General features: G+C 36.0%; 1 non-coding gene and 1 pseudogene across 1 annotated transcript; one reads left to right on the plus strand and one right to left on the minus strand.

Moving 5' to 3' along the window:
• Positions 1-3,055: 3,055 nt before the first annotated feature.
• On the minus strand, positions 3,056-4,586 carry LOC110732721 (annotated as a pseudogene).
• A 3,284-nt stretch (positions 4,587-7,870) lies between these two features.
• Positions 7,871-7,957, plus strand: TRNAM-CAU. The gene is given in 2 exon segments: positions 7,871-7,908; positions 7,922-7,957. It is a non-coding gene; the product is annotated as a tRNA-Met (tRNA).
• Positions 7,958-8,171: the final 214 nt, after the last annotated feature.

Raw genomic sequence — 8,171 nt, forward strand, 5'->3', positions numbered from 1 at the left:
CCATGCATGAAATTGAATCCGGGAAGGGAAGTCAATAGACATAGCTTCCATCATCTGGTTCTTCACACAACCGATCATACTGCTGTTTGCAGACAATACTACTTGGTCAATTGATGTTTACTCTAAAAACACATATGAAGTAATGTTCATCAACATGCTTAAAAGTTAAAACCTATAGCAAATATCTCACAAACTGCCCCTGGACTTTGATAAAACTTCACATCTGATTTTGCACATAAATTTAACCTTGAATAAAAGGTAACAAAAAAGCTTGGAGTAAAAGAATTGGACAGTAAGATGCTTGCGTCAACAATATTGAGAAATCCATGAACCTAGGTAAAACAAGCTCTTCAAAATGTGAGCTTTGCATCCATGAAGAAGAAGACAGCCTTTCTTCTTAGGAAGCATATTGGCAATGGGTGAACAGTGAACACAATCACAGTTCCAATTCAGAGCTTATTAGACACGCAATCAAAGATTTGTAGCCTTACCTCCTGTTATACAAAGAGAATGATTTTTATTAAGGCATTATATTTGCACCTTTTCATGCACCATTTACTTGATCATCTGAGTAAAGTGCAAATCTATAGCAAATCAATCAATCAATCTATAGCAAAGTTGCTTCTTAATCCTTGCTACTTTACTGATCTGAGTCAAATTTACAGTCATACAAACCAATTAAAATAAAAACAATTTTCACATGCCACGTTATCCATTGAGACATCATCAATAGAACAAGTGAAAGAAGACTGCTTCATTTTGTGGGTGAAGAAGGAAAACCTTCAAATCATCAAACTTGGGCAGCATGCTAAAATTCACACATGTAATATATATTTCCATCATAAAAACTTCCTACTCATGCTTAATCACTGATTATTAATAATTCAGTTCATAAATTCATACAAATATCAAAACTATCTCCATGAGATCAACGAATTCAACATAATGAATTGATGAATATCAGTCTGTCATTAGGTCCATAGCCAATTGCTAGTTCAAAACACTGGAAACTTTAAAGTAGTCATGCCATCAAAGCTACATTCCTTCAAGCTGCATTACCTAAGACCAGCTACATTCCTACATTCTTCCTGACAATTGAAATGAGGAAATCGGAGAAACAGAAAGATTGAATAGACAACTAATCTACAGTCACACTCATAGAAGCACACAGATTGAAATAGTAAATACAGATGTTCCTAGATGAACCCTCCTAATTCCTAATATGATCCTTCTCTTATCCTACAGTCAAAGTCACTACTCTAATAATCTTTAGTCTCACCTATTCCTGTCACTTGTAAACTATTTCATGGCAGCAAGAATCCAGAATTCATAAATTATGAAAGCTGTAATGTTCTGTACTCCAAATTTTCAACCCAGCCTAGTTTGCTGAGAGTCTGATATATTCTTAACATACAAGGGGACCAAAAAAGACAGGTATACTTTGCTATCAAAAGACTCCCTGCATAGACAAAACTAGTATCACACTAAGAATTAAAAAAAAAAAAAATTATATATATATATATTGGCGTATTAATCAGGTTGCAAGAAGGCTATTGAATTATGATATATTGATATACATAGCTAACAAATGTTTAGTGCTTGGTTAATCTGAACAGCAGAAGCTAAACTAACCTTTTATCAGCTACAAAAAACGATAAAGAAGATGTAGAAAAACGTTAAAGAAGATGTAGAAACATCCTCTTTGGTAAATTTATAAGTTGCTAAAAATGATAAAACTACTGTAAACCATTCCTCTTATTTACTCGAAATGTTATGCATTCACAAAATGCTTTTTTGTATATAAAATTATATGATAAGGCACGAATCTCCTGAAACTCAAAACAACTGACAGAAGGACAGAATAATGCATAGAGCTTACCTATTCATATAGAGATGAACTAAATAACCTTAGCTTAGGGATCACCATGAGAGGCTTTTTCTTGCTCAAGACGATCACGAACTTCGCCTGAAGATTTAACTGTTCTCCTTCCGGCAATTTTACAATCAAAGGAATGTAACAGAGAGGCTAGTGAAAACAGGACCATCTTCTCAGCCATTCCTCTTCCAGCACAAATCCTTCTGCCTGAGCTAAAGGGAAAGCTTAGCATTCACAAACCTTTCCAGGTCGAAATTAAATGGGTCAGCCCATATTGAAGGATTTTGATGGATAGCCCATACATTGATGAAGACTCGAGAACCCTTGGGGATGGTATAGCCTCCAACAACACAAGACTCACTCGGAGAATGAGGAACTAGCAGGGGTAGTACAGGGTTCAAACAAAGTGCTTCTTTCAGGACAGCTTGTAGTGATACTCCTCCACTATGCTGTCTCTGCCAACTACTGTGTCCAGCTCATGCTGTATTTTTTTCAGCACCTCTGGTTTGTTCATTATTTCTGTCATTGCAAGTTCGACTGTGTTTGAGGTTGTGTCTGTTCCTCCCACCACCATATCGTTCCCATCAGAACACCTTGAAATTAGAATAAATAAATGAAAAGTTATATTGTATATTGGTATAACAAAGAGGAATAAAAATTGGAGATAAACAAGGAGATACCTATCTACAACATTCAGAGCTAGACAACCACAATCCCATAACACTTCATTAATACTTAAAATTTCCAGCAATTTGCTAAGGATCTAAGATCATTGAGGCCAACTCAAGTTTCAAACTAAGTGAAGTCTAATTTCTTTAGCTTAACCGAAGTTCGATCAGTGTAACCTTAATTAGGGTCTCAATCACAAGATGAAATCACAGCTAGAGGTGTAAAATTTGCATTTGAGTGCTTGTTATATCAGACTTCCTAACATGTTTCCATCAATTTATCAGTAAGTTTTCAATCTTATCACAAAATCAATAACATTATTGACTTACCACAAAAGCACTAACAAATACTATAATCCATCTTTAGTTTTTCCTAGTAGTACATACTTTTTGTTAATGTAAGGCAATTGACTGCCAAATTATCTACAAAATATAAAGCCACAAAGCAGTATAGAGCAGCTAAAATTATTAAGCCATATAGGGGTATTGAACAGTTACGCAGCATACCATGAGCGAAGCTTAAAGATGGGTCATGGAAAATGACACCGTATCATTACCTTCACCTTCATAATCATCCCTCATTTGCAACAAAACCTCCAGAAAATCCTTCTCTTCCTTCCTCCCCTCAGCTCCCTCCGAATTAATTCTCATCCATTTATCAGTCACCTTCTCAAAAATTCTATCCAACCACTTAGCACACTTCCTCATCCTCCTCTCCACCCCTGCAAAAATCGAACCTCCCCATACCCGGAAAAAAGTCTGACCCAACAACCCTGTAAACTCCATCATAGCCGCTCGAAACTCCAACTCAATATTTTCTCTCTTCAGCCCCCATGGATGATGGACCCTCCCCACAACATACCAGTCACCACCCTCATCACCACCAAGAACACCTCCTCCCCAATATTGACGGTTGTAGTTGTCCCCATTTTCTCTGTCAATCCCCAGATCATCTGCCGGATTTCCTGTCGACGGATGCCATGCATGGCATCAAGTGCAGTGGCACAGAGCATCTGTCGCACACAAACCTTCCGTAGCAGCCGCCATGCAGGGCCATAGGGGGACCACACGATGTTGTGGCCTCTGTACGTGGCCACTCTAGCAGCAATGGGCACCTCATGGTTGGCAAATACGGCGTCATGATCTTTAAGAACCTCCTTGGCTTGAGCCGGCAAGGAGATGACCACAACAAGCTTCATTCCAAGCCGGAGAGAGAATATAGGTCCATAGGTTTGGGCCAAGGTGGTGAAATAGGTGTGGAGTTCTGGGTCTAGTGAAAGAAGATTCCCTAGTATGGAAAGGCCCAGTGGGCCTCTATGGCTCTATTTGCTGGTGAGAAGGAATATCACCTATAACACGGTGAGGAGGGTCAATAGAGTAAGAACCCAAGTTTCTGAAATCATCGAGATTTCCTCTGCAATGGTTAATTAGATGCAGCAGCTAATCATTCTAAAAAAAAGCAATGGTATTAATTTAATTTATATACTGGAAATCTGCAATAATGAACTGACAACCAAATCACATGTCCTATGATTCCTGCCAAATCTGTGCCTAACATCTTACAGGTTGCAGGAAAGTTAGTGATTTTTGACATAGATAGATTAAGAATGTTTGGTGCTTGATTTAATTTGGAATGATTAGGTTGCAGGAAGGTTATTGATTTTTCATATTGATGGATGACAAATGTTTGGATCTTGATTATACTGAACAGCTGAATTCAGCTCATCTTTTATCAGCTGTCAGATACTTTGGTGTTCTAGAAGTAGTAGGTCACGTAAGGGTCATGTAGAAACATCATCTTTGAAACTACACAGGTAAGAGTACATAATTCTTTCCTACTCGTTGGCCCTATGGCCTCTATCCCATCTTATGTTGGTTTATGGTCAGTGGGTAAGTGCACACTAACAGATATATGTCAAAACATATGCTTCAGCAATTGTATGTATTGGCATTCTACTGAGGCTGAACACAAAAAATAAACTTTTACAAATGCACCATAACAAAGAAGCTTGGAGAGAAAAAAAAAATATTGGGAAGTAAGAAGCTTACATAGTTACATCAACAGTATTAAGAGCTCCATAAATCTCCAAGGTAGAAAAACCTCTTAATATGTAATCCTTTGATCTTTGAAGAAAAGGGCATCCAAAGAAAAGTTTAGGACAGCCCAGCTTCTTTATAAGCATTGAAGCAAGGTGAATAGAATCCATAGAACCTTTCCTGAGCAACATATTTGTGAAGTCAAAAATTTGTAGCCTTGCCTCCTAAAGTATGAAGAGCCTTTAAATTTGCTGATTCAGAGACACATTTGTGCATCATTAACTTGATCACCTGAATTGAATATGTAAAAGTGAGTCCCCTGCTACTCCATATATAGCTAATCTCAGTCAAATATACAATTATACAGACCAAACAGACAATTTTATCACATGCCATATCATTAATTATTGAAACATCATCAATAGAACAAGTGTAAGAAAATTACCCATAAGAAATATTTTGCAGTAAAGCTTTTTTTGACATATCTTTAGCCATATTGGAGAAGAACTGAAAATCCAAAGAGTTTTTTTGCCTCATTTTGCGGGTGAAAAAGATGAACTACATTACATCAAACCACTTGGGCAGCAACCTCAGCTTGCACAAAATCATATATTCACAAAAGAAAACATGAAGTATTATATAAAATAACAATCAGCCAGCTGATAAATCTTTCCATCATTTAAACTTGATTCACAGTGTGTGTAAGACAATAAAGATACAAATGTTGATACCAAGAGTACCCTGGACAAAACTGTCTTTAATCATCCCTAAATTTCACTAAACACTCACAGATGTAACCTCGTATTCTTTCCAGATGTGAAGTTCAATGATTCTCATAACTTGGAGCTCTATAACCTACCCCACAATTTATAATTGAGTGATTGCGCACACCATTTCCTAATAAAACAAAGATTTAGGCCATTACTACAAGAAATTAAAATGTGGAGAAGGAATGCTGCAGCCTTTTAGTCAGCAATTTAGGATCATGCAACATTTTCTTCTGCGCATTATCCTCTAGGTGAGGTCTAATGGATAAAAAATTGTGGCAACAACTGAGACATTCCAGTGCTACCATGCATCTGACTAAAGTCTCGAGGTAGCATTTAAATGAGCATATTGAGCACCATCACTAGAAGATGAGCTACTCTGCTACATAATGGGCATAGACTACTTCATCTACTCTGGAATTCACAAGAGTTTTCTGATTCTTTGGCGAGAACAATGTTAAATCATGCCCTAACATCATCAAATACATATTTGCAGGGGGGCTACATCCTTTGTTTTTATCTAATCAAAAGAAGCTTTATTCAGTAGATTCCTACACTGAACTATCATTGACTGTAATTTCACTAACCTTCTAATTTGTCATAGTTTCACAGGAACCAGGTTCCTAAAAGCATCCTTCTCACAAACCATTTATGATTTATGTATAAATGGTAAAAGCTAAGGTTTCAAGAAGTTTAAACTAACTGAGGATTCAATTATCAGATGAGCAAAGAAAATCTCTACAGTTAATCAATTTTCCTCACCAGAACACTTCATGCTTATCTTATAAGAGAAATGAGAATCAAAGTAAGTAATACATTGAAAACTGGAATGCTCTAAACTGAGACAACAAAATCTGAAATTTGACCTCGTGAAGAGATTCAGAATCATAAAAAAATCATAGGAAGGGATTAACAAGAGCAGGTTACATTCAATAGTAGAAAAGGGCAGTTTCATAGCTCCAAAATTTTCACATCTCAAATACACCATATTATAATATGTAGTTATATGATCTGTCACAGGAATTCAAAGTTTAGATTGCTAACAAAGCTTGTCCAATCAAAACAAAGGGGCCTTCAATAGCTTTTTGAAACAAAACACTTCCTGTGTCTTCTATATTATAATCACACCAGCTTGTGGTAGATAGGTCTCAAGACTCTTAACTCCCTTCATACTTGTCTATGTACTGCTCTATACCATCTTTTAATTTAGTGTACAAAGATTAATAAGATAGTACTAACATAACCCCTTTGAAGCCTGAATGAGATTAATGAGATTCTAATAGCCATGAAGCTAAGTAAACAATCCACAATCCTATATGAATGAAACTTAACAAGTAGCAGAAGACCAATAACAGAACACTAAAAGACAAAACAAGTATATACCCCATGTTTTCAAAATAACAAGACATTTAGCTTTCAAGGACAAACCTTCTCAATTTTGACAATTACATTCAATCGGTATATCATCATAAAAACAACAAAAAAAAACAAAAAAAAAAAAAAAAAAAAAAAAAAACACTATTATAAAGACCACAATAAAATGAACAAGGACAAATTAAACAACACAGTTTAAACTTCGACAGCTAAGGTCAAATGTAATCCATTATTTCATAACGATGATCACATAGTTCAGCCTACATTCACGGGAAATAGAACCTTTGGTGGTACTATGGCTTTGACATTGTTGTTGTATTCCACTTTCAAATTCCCAACTTAAGACAAATTAAGCAACTTATGTGTCTCGTGGTCCAAAAGTAGAACTTCCCAACAAATTAAACTTCTTATAATTTTGTCAACCTAACAGTTTTCCACTCTTTGATAAGTACAAACTCTTACTATTTTATTACGTAGTATACATTATCCTATGCATGCCAATTAAATAGACGGCGCAATTAGGATGTAACTAGCTTAGTTGATTAAAGTCTTGAGGGTCATATCCAACACCGTTATCAAACCCCATTACATTACTCACCTTATCTGACTCTCTCTACACCAAAAAATAAAATAAAATAGCGCGCAACACAATTTTTTTAAAAGCAAAATCATACAATTGTCAATTTTCACTAATATTACCTCAAAAAAAAAAAAAAAAAAAACACTAACTTTTTATAAGTTTTGACATACACAAATACACAATTGTCAATTTTCACAAATATACCTCAGAAATCACAAACATAATAGGACGAATTTCAATTAGTAACCAACATCAATTCCGAAAATCGAAACAAAATGCAGCTTATACATGAATTAACACGAATAATCGACAACTAATTGATAAAAATAGGCATAAAATGAGGAGAAAGAAAGAGGAAGAAGATTACATGTCGGATATCGCCAGAAAATTAGGGTTTCGCGGAAATTTTTGATCGGCGATTTGCAAAAGTCAGACAACCCAGGAAATACTCCGTAAAAAATTACGTACTGTAAAAACTTGTACCAGTAAAAAAAAAATTACAAATCTTAGGCTGATGTTCAAAAAGGATAATAAGTATAGTCAAATTTGTGTTGATTTTGAATAAAATGGGGTGGTGGCGCAGTTGGCTAGCGCGTAGGTCTCATAGCTAAGTTGAGTGATCCTGAGGTCGAGAGTTCGAGCCTCTCTCACCCCATTTCCATTTTTGCAAATAGGCCAAGCTCAAGCCGCACCATTTATTGCAAATAGGTCGAGAGTTCGAGCCTCTCTCACCCCATTTCCATTTTTGCAAATAGGCCAAGCTCAAGCCGCACCATTTATTTTAATTTCACCAAACTTGAACCGAATTCTAACCTGGCTCCGAAGTTTGTGTTAAGTTTTACTGAACTTGAGCTTTGTCGATGAAGCAT

The sequence above is a fragment of the Chenopodium quinoa genome, unplaced genomic scaffold (genome assembly GCF_001683475.1).
Source record: "Chenopodium quinoa cultivar QQ74 unplaced genomic scaffold, ASM168347v1, whole genome shotgun sequence".
Classification (NCBI taxonomy): domain Eukaryota; kingdom Viridiplantae; phylum Streptophyta; class Magnoliopsida; order Caryophyllales; family Amaranthaceae; genus Chenopodium; species Chenopodium quinoa.